The sequence below is a fragment of the Chamaea fasciata genome, unplaced genomic scaffold, assembly GCF_029207755.1.
Source record: "Chamaea fasciata isolate MVZ Bird 193981 ecotype frontalis unplaced genomic scaffold, bChaFas1.0.hap1 SCAF_2, whole genome shotgun sequence".
Classification (NCBI taxonomy): domain Eukaryota; kingdom Metazoa; phylum Chordata; class Aves; order Passeriformes; family Sylviidae; genus Chamaea; species Chamaea fasciata.
The window spans coordinates 7,487,646-7,510,382 of NW_027094087.1; the positions used below are offsets into that span (position 1 = coordinate 7,487,646).

At 37.1% G+C, this 22,737-nt stretch overlaps 1 long non-coding RNA gene across 2 annotated transcripts in view; it reads right to left on the bottom strand.

The window, feature by feature from the left end:
- Positions 1-6,138: 6,138 nt before the first annotated feature.
- The window catches only part of LOC136305023 (uncharacterized), a 140,702-nt gene continuing 124,103 nt past the window's right edge, over positions 6,139-22,737 (bottom strand). Inside the window, exon 3 of one of the 2 annotated variants that reach the window (XR_010724979.1) lies at positions 6,139-6,220. This is a non-coding gene — a long non-coding RNA (uncharacterized lncRNA). Of the gene's footprint in view, positions 6,221-21,543; positions 21,598-22,737 lie in introns of those variants that run through there. The other variant, XR_010724980.1, reaches the window with a different exon arrangement.

Here is a 22,737-nt window from a genome sequence, read left to right on the forward strand (position 1 = left end):
ATTCCACATCAAGAGCTGTTTAGTGAGGATGGTAACACACACTGACCAAATTTCTCTTTGATCTTACTTTAACAATTAAGCTACATAAACTTGGCTGATTATTCGTCTTCCAGTAGGAAACACAGAACAGACTGACGCTTTCCTGAATTAATTTCTTCAATGTCTTCTGATAACAAATATTGAAAAAACCCAAAATATAGGACTTCTTTCATCATGTGGATTTGCATCTAAAATCCCAAACTACATAAATTGTATCACAGACCGAGTGAATGGACACAAAATGTCAGTTTAGCAGGCTTTCTGTTTCAGATTCTGAAATGTTCTTTTCAGGCTGGAGACATTTGTTTCACTCATCTACCTTCTAAAACTGCAAGTGGGAGAGTGTGTCATATATCAGCTTTAGTGATCGGCATTTTGTGGATGTATAATGATATTGTTTGAGATAAAATTATAATAATCAAGCATAAGGGGTGGATCATTCTGTAGTTTGAATACACAAGTTCTGTTTAGAATGAAGAGTGAGATCCTAGACTCACTGAAACAAATAGAGAAGGCCTGTTGACTTCAGTGGGGTAAATAGTAAGCATTTCTATTTCCAGAGAAGGATTAACAGCAAAATAATTATTTCTTTTCAGAGTTGTGGGGGTTTTTTCTGTGTTCTCACTGTAGTACATAAGAATGTTCTCAGATTTGTCAAAAAAGGTAGACATTGAATACCGATGAAGTAAACTCATCATGCACACACAAGCCCTTATCATTTTATCTGCAGACCTTCCAAAGAAAATTTGGAGTGTTAGGTGTTGCTAATAGAGAAAGCTGTTCTAGCCACAGAGGTGCTATGAGGGCTGGAGCACTGGGAATTTTGTGTATTTTATCCTCTGCGTTTATTTAGGACAAAATTAATTCAGCATAACATTTCTCTTTTTAGCTCTTTAAAGACTAGTCATTCCTACCAGATTTTCCCATTTACATTGATTTGATAATATATAAATTGCCAACAGGAATTAGCTGAGCCACAAAGGCTGTTTGTAATTCTTCCCTTTCAATTCTGAACTAAACTGTAGAAGCACGTAACTTTTTTTTCCACTAAGTCAGTTTGTATCCTATAAGGCAATTGACCCAAATATTTTATTTTCCTTTAATAATGGTATAGTTCTGTTTTAATCTCTTATCTACACACAACATTTCATATAAAGCTGTGAAAATCCAAGACCACTTAAAATATGATGAGTCTCTTGTTCCCACAACAACAACAAGGAAAAAGGAACACCTGTATGACTTTTAAGCCACAACACTGAATCATTTGGCAAGAGATCAAACAGAGCAGCATTGTTTCCAATTGCTGTTCATTTATGTGCTGCCAAAACACATTACACTGCTTTCAAAGTGTCGTGCTGATTACCACTTCCAAAGGAGATTGCATTTCTACAGGTGAGGAGCTCTGCTTCACTGGCTCTCTCAAAAATGAACGCTTGCATTGTTAATGCTCTCTCTTACAGGTTCTAAAGCACATAAAGGGGTTTACAAAGTTTGTCAGAGATGTGACTAAGATTATTTAAGTGGTAGCTTTTGTTGGTGTGAGATCTAGGAAGCTTAACCTGAATAGCACCTAGGCAGGTGTTGATGGTGTAATTTTGTAGTTTTCTAAAAGATTGTGGGTTTGAGAAAACCTTGACTGACATCTACAGATAATTTAATAGTGCGTTTTCAGTCAAGCCCAGAAAATTCTTTCCAAATGAGCAATATACTAAAGTGTATGAATGGGCTGATTTTATTTGCATGGTTGAAATTGTACACAGGAATTGGTGTTTTGGTGAACCACTCCTTCAGCTTTCAATTTTTCCAACTAATCACATCCTCAGAACTTCAGCACACCTATAAGTAAATTAAGATTATTCAGACACTTACAGCTATGCACCTACATGACTTGCAATTACAATGGGCCTATGATTTTTGGTCTTGTTAGTGTTGAATTGCCATCAGCCTCCCAAATTGCAGGGCATCTGCCTCTTGACTAGAGGGTTAATGCTAAGAAGTGACAATTGAGTAACATTAAAATACAGCATTTCAACACTAATTTACACATGGTATCTAAGTGATTTTCATGAGTAGCATTAAGTGCATCTTACAAAGCAGGTGGAGCTTTCATGACGAGATTAGATTGTGTCTTCTGGGTCAGACTGAAGGAATAATATGTCAGTGAACAAGCTGCTATGACATACAGAGCACAAGGAAGGATTTGTGATGAAGCATACAGTAGGTGAGTTACAGAGTTTAACAAGGTCCATCTTTCCAAAGTAGACCTTCTGTTGCTTACAATAAAATAAAATAAAATAAAATAAAATAAAATAAAATAAAATAAAATAAAATAAAATAAAATAAAATAAAATAAAATAAACAAATAAAAAAAACCCTGCAACAGAACAACCTTCTTCCATGGATTTATGACATACCTTTATATCCTATGAAAGGCAACAGAAAAAATACTTAGTTTGTCAGGAGTCCACAGCCAACCAAAATTGTGAACAAGACTTCCAAAGTGTAAAGAAGACACTATAAAATGACAGCCATCAAAGGTGCCTTAGATGTTCTACAGAATGAACAGTTATGATTCTTTCTCTATAGGGCTCCTAATCTCTGAGACGACTAAGGATGAAGAGCAATGGAGGAAGAGAAAACTATTTCAGACAGAATTACCATGGGGTCTCTTTGCCACAATAATTTCTGCTTGCTTGAACCCCATTGTTACGATATGTGAAAATCTTATATTTTTCAACCAGGTTTTTCATAAGAGACAGAAGTTTAATGTTCATCACACAAAGCTGGTGATTGATCAAACTGAAATTATCCCCTTTCTTTTCCTACTACAGTTACATACATGCCTGCACACTTACATCTGATTTGCTTTCATTTTCGCATCAAGTAAAAACTACATATTGTAGGGAAGCAATTGAAAAAAGAGCTTGAACATAGTAAATATACATTTTTTTTACTTAAATTTCCATGTTTTCAATAAGAAGACAAAGACTTCTTCCAGAGACTGACAGTTTCTATGAAAAATATCTGAAAACACAATCTTGTTTAAAATAGTATTGCAAGAAAATTTGTCTGACATAATAAGAGTCTAAAGTGTACTCATCAACAATAGACATGCATAAAGAAGAGCACAGCTTTTCAGAAAATAATCTCTTTTTAGATAAATCAAAGTTCTAAAAAATTCCAACCGCTATATTTCCAAAATTTAGGGTTATTTACTACATTCTACAGGAAACTCACACACATACAGGGACAACCAGTATTATTTACCCCCCACACAACTAATGAATGTGAGGAAATTACTTTTTGTTAACTGGTCGAAGCTAAAAATTGTATCACATCACACAATGAGGGGATTTCAGATCTGATTTCCCTAGAACATAGCATGTATCTAGTTGTAATCATGGGAAATGTTAAATGTCAGAATCTGCCCTAAGGATTTTTCTCTTGGGACCCACCCAAATGGGGACACAGACTCTTCTCCTGATCTATTTTGGCCAGCTGTTTTCAGGATTTTCAGACCAAGATAAAAGAAAACTCAAAGGAATAAATGACCTCATGAGATTTCCACTCCTTAGGGTAGAAGCCAACTAAGAGCAGTTTATGATATTTCCCAGCTGTCAAAGTCATAAGGAAAGCCTTGCATTAACTAATTTAATATAAACAAGAACCTCCAGACTCCATTGACTTGGCTAGCACCAAGTTTGCATGTAAAGATGTTCCTAAAACTAAAAAATCTGAGTTTATTTTCCACAGATATATGTGCAGCGATTCCACAAAATATAAGCTTTACAGAAAACATTTGACATTTCTTTCCATAATGTATCTGTTTTGATTAGCTGACTGTGATAGTGGAACTGTGTCAGTTTTCAGGCTTCTAGCATTTAAACCAAATATTTTAGTTCACAAGGATGGGAACTGCTCTGTGGGGTATTTCTGTGGCAGGTGGCAGCCTGCTTTCTTTCAACACACACTACACATGCATTCATTAAAAGAAAGAAAAAAAAAAGAAAAAAAAAGAAAGCACTGCATAAATTCCAATTTGGCATGATTATGTGATATGTGGCCTTGTGTTCATGGAAACTCTCACCTATTGGCACTTGCAATTTTAGTGTCGTGTAATTAAATTGATTTTTTTGTCAAGTCAGTTTTAAACTATGTCTTTGAGGTAAAAGGCCAGTGCATTAATCCACTGTGGTATTTATTATTTAAATACTAATCAAGAGGTCAATTAATGTTTTCATTGCTTTTGCAAATGAGTAATGGAGTACTGTTCAGAGCTCTTGGGAGAGTCTACTATTAAATAGGAATCCAATTTCATTCCTTCTTTTCAAATGGCCTTAAATGTATTTATTATGCAGCTCTTACCTTTTCTGTAAGTGACTGGAGTTGAGCTCTAATCCCTACACTGCACATCCAAAAGCTTCTCAAATAGTCTAGGATTCCATATTTCCACTTTGCAAGTCCATATCTACTTCCCTATAAAAGGGTGTGATGAATATACAGTTGATTTAAATGTATGAAACAAAGTGCCTCCCTGTGCCAGTCACGAACTAGGAAGTTTCTATTTGATTCATATTATCTACAATATTGAACACAGGGGAAATTAAGCCAGCAAGGAACGATTAGCCCCTTTGCTAGAATTGATTTATGTGTATGGAAAAAAGAGGGTTTGATATATACACTCCTGTGTTTACTAAACATCTATATAAGCTCAATTTCCCCCGCTCATTAGGGATAACATTATTTAAAGCATTTTGTGTTAAAGGCAGAATTTCCATTCCTTTATCCTATGGGAGTCAAGCTTGCACAGTTACTTCATCACATAACGGAACTCCACATTGCTATAATGTGATTTTGGTGGAATGTTCTTCTCCTTATGGTTTTCTGTTTCATGATAAATTGTAAAAATCTTTTGTCCCCAAAGTGTGCTGGTTATCCCAGCTTGGGGCAGAGATGCCAGATGTCAGCACAGGAGAGGAACAGGTTCAAGGTCTTCATCCCAGCACAGTCTTCCTCACAGTCTCTCTGGCATCTGTTACTTTCTGCTCTATTTCCTTTGTTCTCTTGTGCAAAGTAGAAAAACCAGAGAGACAGACACTAAGACCACCTTCTGTGACGAACATATAGAACTTTTGAGGAAGTGATACCTAATTTCTTTCTTCTGCTGCATTTGAGAACACGGTTGATTGACCAGCTAAAATCTCATTTCACTACTGCCTCTAATTTATACCATCAAGAAGAAGCTATAGAAATGGCCTAGAATCTCTTAAATTGTTGAAATGCATTCTTCAAGTTAAGTCTTTTATATGATTTTGATAAATTGGGAAGTTTGACTAGATTTTTTTAATCTAAATGAGTAGCAATTAGTAATGACGAGTAAAATTTGCTTCTCTGTAATATTTTAGTCATTAAAATTATTTTTCAAAATCCCGTAAAATGCAGTTTAGAAGCCATCACTACTATATCGATAAATAAATCACACCCAGATACATATACCTAGAAGTGAGAGTTTGGGAAGAATTTTAAGTATTTTAGCCCCTCAGAATATACGCTTTACCATAGTAGAGAAGAGAGTAGGATGGAATGCAAGCATGACCATCAACAAAAGAAATGGGAAAAACCCCACAAACACTGCAGAGCAAGAAACATGACTGAGCTCTGCACTTATACTGAACGGAGACAGAAAATTTCCTTTATGTGCTTTGTGTAAAACAAGCCGTCTTGCTTAAGTCGAGTTGCAGACTGTCTGCCTCTTTTGTGACCTTGCTCATCCAGTCCTCATCCCTGATGTATGAAGTGCCAGGCGAGGTGCTGAAATGCAAATGGGGCTCCAAACGAGGGTCACGTCTGCGCGTGGGATGCCGGGACCTTCAAAGGGGCTCCGAGAGCAAATCCACCACAGAAATCCAGCATTACTGCCCCTCATCAGGACAGGCATGCTCTCAAGGCAATCAAGGAGGTTGTCTCTCACTTAACAGAGGGAGTTAATTGACAGTTCTCCATATCCACTTGAGGAAGGGCGCTCAATAATAGGATTTTCTGTCTTCGTGGAAGGGATGAAGCTTCGTCACTGAGCAACAGATTTTTTTTTTCATTGGACTTTTATCTGGCACTGAAGCTTTCAAGTCTAGGGTCCTGCTGTCAGGCTTATTTCTTTTATTGGTTCTTGCTCCCTTTCAGACTAAAGCAACACAAAAAATTGAAACGGACCATTTTATTTTTTAGTACTAACATATTTTTCACAGTTTTTTAGCTTCATATTCAAAGATTTGTTCTCACAGGAAAAGAATATCATGTTCAATTTATATCACAGAAAGACCAAAAAGCTTACTTTCAGCCAAGTGCAGTATGATGCTCTTAAAAAGACAATTTTACAGTATTTCCAACAGTTCTATTTCTGAGTGTGCTGAATGCTTAGCCAAGACACAATCTGACAAATGAGGTTCAGAATACGACTACTGCTAATTAGAGGCTGTTAACAACTGAAGAGAAGCATGTGGTACCAGTGCTTCAATGCCAACAGAGGGAAGGGCTTCCAACGTGGTGCAAGGTTACACACGGGGTTGCACTGGTTCCCTGAGCAAATCTATTGTTGTTGGCACCCTTGCTGGAGGGACAAAGATCTTTTGGGCTGAGTGCAGGCACGGAGCCATCCCAACAGATGGCTTCTGTAGTGGGTGCAGCGTGTGTGTTGTGTGCAATATGTCAGGGCACTGATGCCCACTCACGACAAGTGAAGTGTGCTTCACCTTGATTCTCCACACTGCCATTAACTCGGTTCCCAAGTCAATGCATTTTAAAAACCTGTTCCTAGAGAGATTAGTGGTATTCCTGGACTTGGCAGAGAGCTGGAGAGGCAAATAGGGTAGCAATGACAATCCCATCACCACCTTTCAGCCTTCAGCTAGAAGAATCCAGTGGTACAAGCCAAAAAATTTTTGGTAGGCCTGCCAAGGTTTGTAAATATGTCAAGGAGGGGAGGAAACTGTGTGACAGACCCTGTGCTTGAATGAAAATCACATGTGGACAATTGGCTCTCTAGTGCTTTAAAGTGAGAGAGCTTTCTGAGTAACTGAGAGTGCACTGTGGCAAAGCAATTCTAGACACTGGAGGTATTTTAGCTAGATGTGCTTACTGCCCAGTAAGAAACAATAATATACTGAAAGCATTATTGCTGATGTTTTGTCTATTTACCCACTTCACAGCAGAGAGTAATATAGTGCTCCTTGAAAAAAAAAGTCCCTAAAACTGAGAATGGATAAATTATTTTCCTTAATATGATGATAACTTCAGCTTTCTTTCCAATTATGCAGTAATTGCCCAGTGCTATTGACCATGAATAATGCATGACAGCTCATGGCATAAGAACAAATGGCTGCCTGAACCAGCAGATCAATGAGGCCTAGTTTCCTAAGAATTTGCCTCTTGCCTCCTTCTCCCAGCATTCACGTTGCCACAGTTTGGTGCTCGCTCTTGTTGGGCATGGTGTAATGCACCCTCACCACTTCTCCCACAGTGTTCCTTGCACATCAAAACACTCAGCTCCCTCCTGTGCCTCCCTTTTACCATTTTGGAGATGCTGGCTGGCCAAGAGTAAGTCTGTGCTTGAAGGCAGCCTCCACATACAGATCTACTCTTTTGTCAAGCAGTCCTAACAGAATGGGACCTGCCTTCTGGAGTAAAAAATCCAGGATCTTCCTCCTCTGTCAAATTTAGTTGACATTAAGATGTGAGAAGCAGGACTGCAATCACAGAAGTTTTGTTCATGTAAAAATGCAGACAAGCAAAGACTGATTTTGGCCTTAAATCTAAAATATTTGTATTATTTTTAATGTATTCTTCTACCTTTGAAGCAACTCAACATTCCCTTTTTCTCTTTTCTACTTAATGGGACATAAACATTTTATTGACACAAAAATGTCTGATTATTATGGTTTATGTTCTATACAGAGGCAGTCCCTGACACTCTTCCTTTGCTTTTCAAAAGAGATTTACTAGAAAAGGCTGAAAAGCTTTGTTAGAGAGGCCTTGGGATATACAGCATATCATGATTGCGAGCACTTATTCCATTTTCATTACATAACTCTGCTTTCCAAACAAACTCTCTGTCACATAACAAAATGTAATGTACCTTTAATAAACATTTTCCTTTCATTTAGATTCTATTTGCTCCAATGTGTAACAATTGCAACCATCATTTAAAATGAGACTTTCCTTCTGAAGGAGGAATATAAGAGTCTCTTTCCTATTCTGTTGGAATTATACAGATCATAAAGTCAAGAAAAAATGGAAATTGAATTAAATTGTGAAACACAACCTTCTTGTGAACCCTTGTAATTCATTGCTTTTGGAGATCATTCTTATTTAACCGGGACTCAAGGGAGCACTCCAGAGACAGAATGTAAAGCTCTTTTCTGTACACCTTGCGGTACATGATACTGTATAAAAATTATCATGAGATTGCCGATAGCTTGTTGAAACCTGAAGGGACAGAATATGTTTTCGGATGTTTTCTGATGTTTGTTTCCCTTGAGAAGCTTTTTCTTGGTTTCTGTTCATTCTGTCTGATGTAGGGCAGCTACATCAGGAAATGTTCTATTCTCTGAGTTCTAAACTCAGGAAACACCATGCACTTGTCTTACCATTTTATGTGATTATCTATGAAAATCATGTTTAATATTTTTCATATAAATAGCCTGGCATTTCTCCATCCACCGTAACACTTCCAATGCTCAAATCAAATACAAATCCATTAATTCTGACATACGAAGGAACAATATTCATTTCATCATTGATTTCTGTTTATGTTTACTGTTCATCAATGGAAATGCATTTCTGTAAAGCAGTCATCTGTGACATTCTACATGGTTTAGTCCACAGCTTCATTTGTTTAGTGTTCTGGACCAATAATGTACATGTCTTGTAATAAAGTGGATGTGTGAAAATTACCTACTCTAAAACCTTATTCACGTTGCACAGGGGTTATTTACTTTGGTCTTTCTGATTTGCTTTCCTTATTTTTATTCTTTTTTCCTAACCATCGCCAGTTTTTTAAGAGGAGAAACCTTATTTATTCCAGGACAAAAATGTTGTTTACCAGCTGAACAGATTGCTGGGCATTCATTCCTCCCTACCTTCAGAGGTTGCTAAAGGAGAAGAGAATTGGGAGCTGCAGAGTGAATGAGACGTTCACCTCTTCAGTCAGACAACTAATTACTCTTATATCTGCATACCTATCTTGGTAAAACTGCTATTGATTTAAATCAGCTAGACCTATTTCTGATGGTTTTGCTATTGAATATATTTGTGGAAGAGGTGTGGAGTTTGCAGAGGTCAGACCCATAGTTAGATGGAATTTTAGGAATGGATCCATACAAATCTTTGTGAGGCTTAACCCTTCCTTTGAGCAGTACTGAGTAAAGGACTGGTAATCAAAAGCAATACCCCCTGAATTTCTGGCCACTTGGAACTGAAACACATATCCATAAACAATTGTGAATTCATTTGTAACTCCATAGGTTAGAATAATCAATATAAATGGGACCATGGAATTTAGTAACACACATGCAATGTTTTAGTATGGAATAATTCAAGACAGCACTTGGCAAATATCAACAGGCCCAATCTAACTAAATTTACCCATGCCAAAGGGGGTCTTTAATGAGATTTGGAAGCCACTTTTGCCAAAATAATGCTTCATCTACTGGCATTTGATAGAAATCATAACGATTTCCCAAAGACGTAAAAAAAATATTATATCCTTTTGTTCCGCATTCTATTTTTTTCAACTGCTAGATAAAAAAAGAAACCCCCAGGATTTTATTGAGAAATCCTTGTATTCTTACTTCATAAGTGGCAGCTAATAATACCAACCCTTCAATACTCCACTCACTTGAACACAATGAAAACCTCTGGGGAGATCATTTAAGAAAATTAATGATATGGAGCTACCACATAAAATTCTGAATATCCTGAACGGGCTTTTTGAAAGAGATTTTTGATATATATCAGGCATTACAGTAAAATCTCTTTAGTGAATTAGAATTTTCCATCCTATCACACTGAGAGCCATGCAATGTGTAACAAAAAGGTATTATGCTTGATTTGGTAGCCACGAGGAACTTGCATCTATCAATCACAGATGGACTGAATACAACACACACACCAGGCACCTTTGGGGAACATAAAGCTGTGAAATGTAGTTAGAGTGTAGCAGTACAGTTAATTTCTACTATTTTAGTATTATATTCCCAGGCTGTCTTTAGACAATAATTCTTTAAAGGAAATTTAATTGTTTCAAATCCCTTAAGATTCTTGCCTGTACGTGAAAGGACACATTGAAAATAAAAACAATTTCAGAATGACACAAAGCCACTGCTTTTATTCTGTGGCATTATTCTTGGCTCCTTATTTGAATATTATGTATTTAACTATTTAGTTTCTCTGTCAGAGGAGGCGCTTGTGTTGCCCATAGGTAATTTAAATTAGAGAGAACACACATAGGAAATAATCCTCAGATTATACAAGCATTGAAGGCATGCTGGCCTAATTTTTTGCACCCTTAGGTTTTGCTAAAAGACCATCCAGTGCTTAAAACACTGAAGAATGAGCTTCAGTGGAACTATTTTAAAGAATAGTAGTAGGCCTGTTTACTAAATTATTTTAAATTAATAGAGTTAATGTTTTTCTTATGTATATATTAAATGTTCATAAATAGTATTTTACTCTTTCACTTAAAAACCTTGATAATGACATGTATAAATCATCATAATCCATCATAGATAACATACTTATTCTTCATTCAGATTATTTAGTTTCTGCATGCTCTTAATCAAGGAATTCATTGATTTGGAAAGGAAAGTAACGTGTGTTATTGTTTTCATTAAGTAACTAATATGACAGACTAATAGACTCCATTTTGAAGAAAATGCATCTGCTGTGGAGAATTGCTTTTCCATTTCTGTCTCAGGGAAGGAGAGTTTATTGTGCTAATGGCAGCATATTTTATGTATGTCTATTAATCTAATATCCTTGCATGGATAAAGGAGCATATTTGTAAAAAAAAAAAAGAAAAAGAAATAGAGAAGATCTACTACTAGATGAATCAGAATAAGATTTCATTTCCCCAAAGAAGGTGATCTTTTCTAATTCCCTGAAAAACTATTTAAATGAGGTCTCATTAGCCTCAGTGATTGGTGCTCAAGGTGTGCTGCTAGGTTTGCTAACCTTTTGATGAAATCCCTGGAGGTCCCTGACCTAGTTCTTCTGTGCTGACCATCTAAAATATGTTCTGATGCTTGCTGTTGTTAAGGTAGTCCCAGCACCAGTATAATTAGTGAGCCTTAAGCTATTTAGAGCTTGAAAAGACTAGAAACCATTCATATGGAAACACACACCCTTGGTGGTGTCTCTCCAAGTGGAATCAACAATCATCGGGTGCAACCCTGGGAGATTTTAACATACCTTAGAAGATTAATTTCCTATTTAACTCTCTTACTTAAAAAACATATTGATATTTATAAATACAAAATATTATGTGGACAAAGCAGAGTTAGACGTTCTTAATAATGGTGGAAAGAAAGGACATGAGAATAGTAATTGAAAGCATTTTTACAAATGCAGTTGCTATTTAACTCTGTTGGGAACAAAAGATATTCAAATACTATGAAGGCATTTGAATTTTGGTAGGTTTTATGTATGTTGGAAAGAAGTAGTCATCTCTAGCTAAATAAAAAAGAAGTCCCTCTGGGCTTTGTTTTGAGCAATGTCACTGAATGTTACAGAAAATTCAGGTCAGGTTATGGCTTGTGTATGAACTAGACTTATATAAACAAACAATCATAGAAGGGTTAGGGTTTGAAGGCACCCTAAGGATCATCATCATAAAATTCCAATTCCCTGTCATGGGCAGGGACACCGTCCACTGTCCCAGGTTGCTCAAAAACTCCATCCAGCCTTGCCTTGAACACTTCCATGGGGCATCCACAACTCCTGTTTGTTACAGACCAGTGTGTTCTGAAAACATTGATAAGGACACCTGTAAATCAGATGACTGCATACTATATTTGTCTTGCCATGAGTTTTAATAGCTTCTTTAATTGCACTTCTATGGAATACAAAAAAAAAGTGTGGAAAACATCCAAAGTGTTCCAGTCCTCTACAGTTTCGCCCCCAGACTCTCATTTTCCTTGTATCCTTGTGGTGACACTAAGAAGCCAAACTCACTGACTCAGAAGGAAATGCTGACTAAACAATTTGAAAGGAGCCCATTTACAAGGAAAACACCAGCTAATCACTCAAATTCCTCTCTACTGCTGCTCCATTACAGTAGAAGAGGCAAGTGGCCAGTGGGTATTTGCAGTGCTTCACTCACTGATTTCTGTGTAAGATGAAAGTAAATAGAAGATTCCACTTATATGGAATATTTCACTTTATTCTAAACTACAGGTTATTTTACAAGAGGCTGGGTATAACCCAAGTTCTTGTCCTGACTGTTTGAGAGATGTAATACAGCCCTGAATGTTCTTTCTTCCTACTGGAAAAGACAAATAAATAAGCAAACCAAAAACTCTGGTTAAGAAATGCTCCATGCCTCACAGGACAGGACTTTTCACTATCAAGGTAAAAAATGAAGGAAACTACATTTGAGAAGCTGCTAGAGAGCTTAGGGCCCTGTGTTGCTCTAGTTGGACTCATTCTCTTAACTCAGTTTTAAGTAATTTTTTTTTTTTTTAAATCATCCATGGATAATATTTACTGAATCCACTGCTTGCTGAAATAATTCAACTGTAGTTGGATGGGTGTTGGATCAGTCTTACCATGAACAGATGTGTTATGGCTAGAGGGAAATTAATAGAAGCAGCAAGAGGTTGTAGTGAATCACAATTTCTCACTATATTCGGCTCAAGCTGTGTCCTGACGGATGTACAGCACTTCCTAGCTCTGTGTGCTCTGCCAGCAGCACTGCAGAGCACATCACAGGGACACAGTTTTGGGAATGCTAACTCAGCCTTTTCAAACTGCATCCCTTTGATACACTTGTCTGCCTAAATACAGCCGTCCTTGCTTTGATCAGGCTGCCAAAATAACTGTGTCATGACGCTTTCTCTTTATCTCGGTTCAGCTTCTGGACAGCAGATTTTAAGAGCATCTGCAGCTACAAAAAGACCTTAACCTTAATACAAGGGCATTTCCCAACAAAGTAAGCAGAAAATTCATAAAGATGCCATATGGGTATTACAAAAGAATTAATTATTCAGATTTGAAAGCTAGATCCATTCACTCTTCAGAGAGAACTTTAGTAGACCCAGATAAGGAGGAGATCTCAACAGATATATTCTCTCTAGGTATTATATTTACAGTCATATGAGTTTAAAATAGAAATAAATCATTTATCCTCTCTATTCTGTTCTCCCCTGAAACCCTACTCTCTTGATATTTGTAGCAGCCTTAGTTTGGATCAATATTCAGCATGTAGGAACACAGAAACAAGCTTTCCTGAAACACTTGTGTTCATACAGGTGGATAAAGCTATAACTGACATATTGAGTTTACATATAAATTAATTTTTTTATGAAGTACATGAACTATAGAGGCATATTCCAACACACTAGCATGGAAAAAGAACATACCTCTCAATAATAGGGTTCTGTAACTCTAGCTTGTGCTCCTGGAAGAAAGAGAAAACAGCTCCTAATCTTGGTGATGTTTTCCATCTTTTCCTGGAAAGGAAATGACTCTGCATTCTGGACTTTACGGGCAGACAAATCTTGCTGTTCCTCATATCTTATAAGTTTTAGTTTTAACAGGAACATTTTTGGCCAAGAAAACAGTTATCTTCAGGTAGGGTAAGATCTACAAAGCTTCTTTTTGGTGAAAGATTTAAAATTATAGGATCACAGACTGCTCGAGCTTGGTAGGGACCCGCAAAGTTGGTCTTGCCCAGTCCCACTTCTCAAGCAGGGCCACCTATAGCTGTGTGCCCAGGACCATGCCCAAGTGGCTTGGTTGATTATCTCCAAGGATGGAGATTCCACAGCCTTTCTGGGAAGCTCCTGCCAGGGCTCAGCCATGCTGTGAAAAATCAAAACATTGTGATTACCGAGAATTTTATTTTTTCCTCCAAATCTTCAGGTCCTGCAAAGCCCTCCAAATACATGTGTGTGTATCAAATGCTGGGTGTGATGTCTATAACTGCTCTCTTTAAAATTTCATTTGTTTTTTTATGGAGGGTTTATTTAATTACTTGTTGCATAATATTTGTTTTTATCATGTTCTGGATATAGTTTTATTAATTCTTAATAAAGTCACAAATAGTAGTACTGATACGTATGCATCGAAATTTTGCATAAAAATCACTTATGGGTGATGCTGTGTGCTCAGGAACTGAAAATCATTTGAGTGCATATTGCACAACAGTGTTCACAGTATTTCCACAGATTTCTACAGTACATTTCACAGGTAAGTATCCTATTTGATCCATCTGATAATGATCTGGATGTTACAATTAAACAGCTGGAATTTTGAAGAAAAAATAACCCTAAAGCCATTTTCAGCCTCCTGTGATGTACTTACTGATCCATTAAAAATGGTGTATAAACTCTCTGCAATACTTGAACAGTAGTTTTTCCAAGCGAAACAGGCATCTTTCTTCCCACCAGACTTTTATGCTAGATTTCCCTTTTGAGGTTTTGGAAGAAATTCAGAACACTAACTTTGTAATCACTTGATCAATAAGTTCCTTTTACCTTCTTTTTTTCCTTTATCTTGAGCTTCCCGTCAAAGCTTATAATTTCCATTGATGGAAAGACTGCAATAATATACACTTTTTTTTAATCAAAAATAAAGTTATCTACATATGAAATAATGAAAGGCTCCATTGCACACTAGAGCACAAGTAAACTACCTTGCTGAAATGGAAGCAAATTGTACTTTGCTATCAAAAGTTTAAATCTACTGAAAATTGATTTGGTCTCCCTTGGGCAGTACTTATTCCTAACAGAAAAAGCAAAATTTTATATTTAGTTTTGCACTACTCCAGAAACAAGACAGAGAAATTTGTTCTGCTAAAGATTAGGCAGAAATAAAGACAGAAAAATGGGGTTTTGGTGGATTTTTTGAGTGTTTAAGTTATGAGAGGGCTGGTTACTCTATTCCAAGTTTAGCCGAAATGCAACCCTTCTTTTCCTGATGGTTATTCAGAAACAAACCATGAAATTAGGGAAATAAAATTAAAGAAAAAGGAAGGAGGATGAACCAATGGGATCTTATTACCTCACAAGGACCACGTGATGGGAAGAAAAGAAAGAGTCAAAGCGGAGGCAGAGAATCCAATAAAAAAGCTAGTGGTTTGGAAGAGATTATTTCAAAGGACTCAGTTAAAAACAAACAAACAAACAAACCAACCAAACCAAACCAAACAGCACAACAGCAACAACATATATTTAGGAGAGAAAAATAATTTGGTATTTTCTGCAATAAGGAAAGCAGCAGTGAGTTTTAGTAGTAGTTTTTTCACTGCCTTTTAGGAGGTATTAGACAAAAGCTCTATAAATAGTATGTTCTCCAGTAAATTGTACCACAGGAAAACATCTCCCTCCTTATACAAGGGTCACTGAAAATCAATATAGTTCCTTCTAAAAAGCTCTTTACAATGTTTTAACACTAACAGGTGATGGTTCAACTTGTTACAGTTTATGGATAAGCAACACACAAGCATCACATGCACACACAAAGCACTGAAAATAAATGGCTGGCAGCACTTCCAGAGGGATCTGAAAAAAATAACTGTGGATCTTCTGATAGATGTTAATGTATTAACTTTGGGACAAGAGCTGCAGTTAAAAACTGCAAACAGGGGAGATCAGTTTTGATGGGAAATCCTAAATCGATGGACTATTTGTGTTTTTAGGTTCTCATGTAATGCTGAGTTCAACACTGTCTCCCACAAAGTTCCTGTATCCAAGCAGGAATGTTATGGTCTGGATGGGTGAACCACCAGATGAGCAGAAACTTGATGATACACCCCATCAAAAGTTAATTGGATTTGATTGAAATTGGTTGAAGTTTTTTTGAGACCTAACTGGGTGAAGCCCTGACCAGACTGGTCTGACCTCATACCTGATCCTGCCTGTTTAGCAAGTTGGGCCTGAGACCTCCAATCACTGCTTCCAACCTGAATTAGCCTATACATCCATATAGTAATTATTATGATAAATAACTAACAATGCTAATATCAAAATTATAAAAAAACCATTTCAACGTTTTCAATGTTTTTCTTTTCCTGTACTATTCGCAAAAGCGCATTATTGTAGACACAATAAATTAATGTTCTCATCTACGCAGGGCCTTTCACTGCCATGCATTTAATGCAATCATCTGCATTACTAACTTCCTGCTTCTTCAAATAAAACAATTTGCCTGGCTAAAATCAAAGACTAACTTGTCTAACACCCTGATGAAGATGGGGAATGATGTGCTCTTACCTTGCTCATCCTGTGATAATTCATACTCTTTTGACCTAGTGGCAGAAATTTGCACTTCAGAACATCTTCACAAATTGCTTTGCATACTTAATTCACTGAACTGACAGCAGTGTCTGACGGTAATTTGCTCTGTCTTTGCTCTTGCTAGGAGGCCCTCAGCAGAAAGCCTCTCATCAGCTCCAGGGGTTCTTCTCTGTGACAGCCCAAATGGAGAAGAGAAACTATAATATGCTGTGAATTCATTTTATTTTGATTTTGCTTGTCTTATAATTAATTAGGAACACATGAACTCAAGATTAAAATGCTCATCCTGGGGAATCAAATCGAGCATGCACAGCCTCTCACAGCTTATCACAAATTTAAATATTTGGAAAGGAGGTTTCAAATTCCTGGCTGAGAAGTGCTCTAGAATCTGCTCTTGCATCAGATCCTAAATTTCTTTCCCAAATCAACTAAACCCCATTTTTTAACTGCTTTATCTTTTGTCAAGGGGTAACACAAATAAAAGTTTAGAATTCCCTCTTATAAAAACCCAGATTTTGAGAACTGTTTGAAGATAGGCTATTCATAAATACCTGGATTTCTCCAAGCTGAATAAGCAACATGCTTTTTTTTTTCTATTTGTTCTTTAAAATTGCAAGGCTGGCAACAAATGCAGTCACATCTTCCTTTCATTAAGGCCTCCATCAAAATAAACTTTCTATTCCATTACTATTTTAAGAGCTCTTTCCTGCACCTTCTCAAGCTCAAATTCATCCTCTTGAGATGTAGTTGTTTAGAAAAATTCCTAGCACCTCAACTATATAGAGACATTTACTGCTGCTAAAGTCAGTATTAAACAAATACTTCATACAATATTTTGGCTCTCACTGTTTGAGAAACACTGGAGATTGCCCTGCTTTCTGTTTTAATAAAAACTCTGCCTTGAAGTAGAACACGATATTTGGAGGAGGAGATTTTCTATTAACTTTTTCATAAAAATCAGCCGTGCAAGATTTATGTAAGTGAGAGTGCTTGTGCTCCAATACTGCTAATATGAATTTTGATTAAATTATTATTGCTTTCATAGAAGTGTTACTCGCTCTCACTGACAGAAAATCCTGTTGATTGTGTTATATTGTTATATTTGCGTCTTTATTTCAATACATATTTGTTTTTACAAATCCTCAGGATCTGTGTCAGAAGACTCCCTGCAAAGAGAAAGATAAAACTGAAAGGACTTTTCTGACAGTTTAGATTGACAGAGAGCTTTGCTAAAAGACAAGAACAGGGGCAGGGATATTCCTCTTTTTTTCCTTTTTTTTTTTTTTTTTAAATAGGCATAGCAGTACCCATCTGTTCCTGGATTTAGAGTGCAGATGTACTCTAAGAGGTAACTTGGTAAAATTGGAAAATTGGTATCATGGGACTTTGTGTTCACTCTCCCAGTGACTCAAGAGTACACTTGCTCAGTTAACAAGTTTTAAAAGAAGGGACTGGGAAAAGGATTTTAACTGCAAGCTTTGTACATGCCCTGAGATATAAATGTCCAGCAGAATTCTACTGCGTATTACCACTAGCAATAAGGATTCTGTAACTGCAAAAAAATTAATGTTGCTGCTATCTGATCTGGTGGTTCCTTCAGCCCTGTCAGATGTCTGTTGGTTCTGCAGTGCAAACAAGTGTTTGTTTTTCTCTACAGGTGGTTGCCATGATGAACACAGTACAAAATGAGATGTGCCAACAGCTCACTTGGAATTTTTGCATGGAAATAGGATTTTTGTTTTGTTCAGACTTCTCTAGCTACCTGCTTCCCATCTGAAATTACAGCTCCAAATCAAAAATATCCACACTCTGCAGCCTACACCTTCATCTGTCACTTTGTGCAACCCATTAACCAAACTGCTTTTGCTGTGTGTTTTTTTTCTTTTTCCCAATATTGATCTTTCTTTCTGACTTACACAAGAGATGATAATTTAGAAGGAATATCAAATAGTAAATATTTCTTTCCAACATTTTTATTTCTCATCCTGTTGCATATCACAGCTTTTTCTCCTCTCAGCCAGAAAATCTGTATGTACATTTACTACCTCTACTAATCTTAAAAAACCCCTAAAACATACTCCCATTTCTCACAGGGTATTAGTTTAGATTTTCACCTTTGATGTCAAAGAATTTTTTGAACATGTTTTCTGAACTACCACTTCTCAAAACAAGCACCCTATAATACAGAGCACAACCTATTCAAAATTACTGGACTAGAGGAAGAAATGTCTCAGACACAGCCATGAAATGAAGATGGATTTTCCCTTCATTTCTTTAATATCTCCAAGGCCACCCTGTCCTATTCCACATGGGACAAGCAGTGATCCACTAAGAACAATTCTCCTTGTGACATAACAACATAGTAGTAAAGCAGAAAGGCAATGTGAGAAAAAAAAGAAGTCTTTTGTTATACAAAAAAAAAAATTACCACCACAATATTTTCATGATTAAATCAGAGGGAAAATAATCAAAGACTAATTTTGGGTCTTAGTTGGGAACCATATGGTTTCTTTGCATACTGGCAGAGTTGTCTGAGAAAACTAGGAATAAAAAAAAAAATATTTGGAAATATCCCTTGAAAAAGTTATGACACTACTTAATGAGGAGTGGTGATCCATGCCTGCAAATGTTTGGCTCTACAGTGTTAATTTAACAGGCCATCCTTCTGGTCTCTGTAACACAAGCGACACTCTGTGATCTGTTAAATGATCCCCAATATTTATGTCACAGTTGATTTAACAGGAAATGTGCTACTTCCTGGGATATCCTACATGCACACACTTCAATAGCACAGCACAATGCAATCTCAGAGATTACTCTGCAGCCACTGATTATGTGGAAAATAACTGAGGTTCATACTTGACACCTACTGCCTTTGCACTGTTTTGGGGGAGAAAAAAAGAAGCCTGTGAGCCAAGAGGAAACAATTTCTTTACTATTCAGGCAGGCACGCCACATGTGATATCTGATGTGGAAATATTAATTACTTTAGCCTTTTCTTGAAAAACTGCTCTAACAGTAAATATTAAATGGAAAAATATGTTTAATAGCTTTAGTCAAGATAGTTTTATCCTATGCTCTTCAGATTCCCTTACTCCCTTCTGCAGAGTTGTGGTTCTCAAAGCTTCTCCAGGACATCACTCAACACATCCTCTGCTCTATTTAGTGACTAAATACAAGCCTTTCTCTTAGAAACCCTGATGCTTTTAAAGGTATTTCCTTCTATGACCATTTTTTCCCTAAATTCTCCATCCCCTGAGTTCCTCCATTATCTTATTCAGATGATTTTCCATATTCTTCCTCTGATATACAGTGGGAACACTGCTAGATCTTTCTCCTTGCTTCCCTTCCTCTTTTGTTTGTCTCTATTCTTTTCTCCAAGATCTAAATTTAAAAAAACCCCACAAACAAACAACAAAAACACACACAAAACCAAACCAAACCAAACAATGATGAGTAACTTTAGGGTTTCTTTCCCCTCTAAAACAACTGTCTAAACAATAGCTTGATCAGACATCTCCACAGCCTAAACCTGACAAAGAACTGAATTCCTACTTGCATCTTCCATTCCCCTGTCTTCCTTGGGAGATCAAATTAAATTTCAGTATATACTCTCATGCCTATCACCTGGTTCTCCTTTCTGAACTTAGATCCAAGCTGATGGGGATGTGAAATTACTTGCAGTCATTTTTAGCTATCTATATCACTACATCTGAAGACCCCTTAAAGTCTGTAAAAAGAGAAACAAGTGTGCTCATGGAGCATTTCAGAAATCTGCTTTGGGTGTCTTCCTCAGGACAAATTAAATACAACACAAAGGCTCTAACTCATTCTCCTTTATGCTATTGAATCTCACTGTGATTTGGCCTGTCCACTACGAACATGGTTTGAATAGCTATTTAGATTTTTGCTGTAACACATCTTACTATGCAATTATTTTCCAATCTGGCCTTGACACTGTAGAACTGATCTTTTGTGAAGATGCAGACAAGGTAATCTTCCAGCCTCATTTCTTTAAACTGACAGAGTTACAGTTAAAACTTCTTTACTTTTTTAACCCCGAATTCTTTGCTGAATCTATCCAGCTGCATCTAGGATCTTTGCTGCCTATGGGGTCACAACAGTTTTTAGAGGTTTTTTTATCCTTTAGTGGTATTAAATATGCAAGAAAAAAACACTTCTTATAAACTCCTTTGGTCTAATACCATGTCATATGGAACAATCCTCATTGGCTGAACTTCTTTTCTTGATTCTGTGGTTTATTCAGTCCCTATCTCTGCACATTACAAATGCTTTCTAAAAGCGATTACCTTTAACATAGATGCATATAAAGCTTCTCCAGTTGTGTCTACAGTTAATAACTATTAATAATTGTTTTGATTGTCAAACCTTGATGATCTATAAAAAGTGTAATATCTACTGGATATCACTTTACCATAATGATTAAAAAAAGGAAATCTAGAGTTCAGTCTTATACTGAGAATCATGAGAAACCAAATAGAAGCTAGTAATTTCCTTTTTGTAATAATCTTGAAACGTATTAACAACTGGAAATTTATCTGAAACATTTTGGATTATTATCTCCTCTTGCTCCCCTGAAATTTTGATGTGTACTGTTGTGTGTGAGCTTACTTCTCAAGTCAAGTGCTCATATCCACAGTGGGGACGACAAAGCCTAAATGGATAGGAAAAAAATCTCCAGATTTAGGAGAAGAAATAATAGTGATAAAGAGGATTTTAGGAGAACACACTGAAACCGTCCCTACAGAACTATGTACAGCCACTTAAAAACAGTATGAAACAGATGTATAAACTTACCATGAAAAACATCTGGGGAAAGAAAAAGATATAGGAAAAAGTTATATAATCTTTAATCCTGAAGCTTCCCATACAAGAAATGCTTTGCTTCTCTACCTTGCAGCTAAACTTACACGGAATGGAAGATGTGCCCTGCAGAAATGTCAGTGCTCTCAGCATAAACAAAAAAGTACAATCCTATGGTATGACAGCAGTTATCAGCTTGCATGGGTTCTGTCCATTCAGGCACCACCTGAAGAGAGATACATGACTGAAAAATAAACTGCTCTTTATTTCACCCCTGGGTCCAGGCATCCTGGACTTAATCCAAGTGATTTTAGGAAAGAGTCAGAGATTTTTCAGTACAAACAAGCTTCTGGAAAGATTTTCCTTTTGGAGAATAGAATTCTAAAGGTGAGAGATGTCAAAAATGATCTAAGAATACTCCTGTAAAATCCATGAATTCCATATTAGGTCCATATGAATGAGCCCAAAATTAGGATGGGGAAAAAAAAGCAACTTTACCTATAAGGTTGCATTCCAACGAAATTTTTTTTTAAAACCTCTTACTGATTACTACAGAAACCTGTTGGACTAATTTTAAAAAATACCTCAGGGCTTTTCCATATAAACCAATGTATACACACGTAGTGCTACTGATTAGTATTACATAGCGGAGAAAAAACACTGGATCATTAAATCTTTAAACATGAAAAGCTTGGTCTTTCCTTCACTTAGTGCTCATTTAAGTAGAGGCACAAAATCCCTGATTAAACAGGACCAGTCATTTTCTAGGTGTTAATTTTTGTTCAGCTTGTGCTTGCCTCAAACTCCATCCTGAATTTTGTGCCTGTTTGGAAAACACCTATTAAAATATGGCCTAGAGTTCAGAAGTGGAGCCTCTGGGGAGCTACTAGATCAGGGGTTGACTTTGTCAGGGCTCTCAAATGCCCCCATTAATCCCAGAGAGGCAGGTTAAAGAGCTGTAATGCCCCTTTCCTGGGGTGCAGTGCCCAGCTGCTCCTGTGCACCTTGGAAAGGACAAGGATCCTCAGGGCTGGGCAGATGCAGGAGGGTCCATGTTCTGTTGGGGACATTGTCCCAAGCCCCCAGGCTCAGAGTGGAGGTATTTACCTAAACACTGCCTTATTTGCCTCAAATACTGGAGCAGGACTGCCTGCAGCCCTTGCACCCTCTGCCTGCCGTCACCCACCCAGTGCACTTGTCATGGAGGGGCCTGCCTCAAGCCTCCAGCCCCTCTCCAGTGGAAAAAATGATGGGGTCTCCCTCTAAATTCTCACCCCTGTTGATCTTGTGCCTAAAGGGGCTTTTGGGGTGCATACAGAGCCCCTCTCCCACCTCATGGGCAGGTGCGAGGCTGTCCCATGCAGGA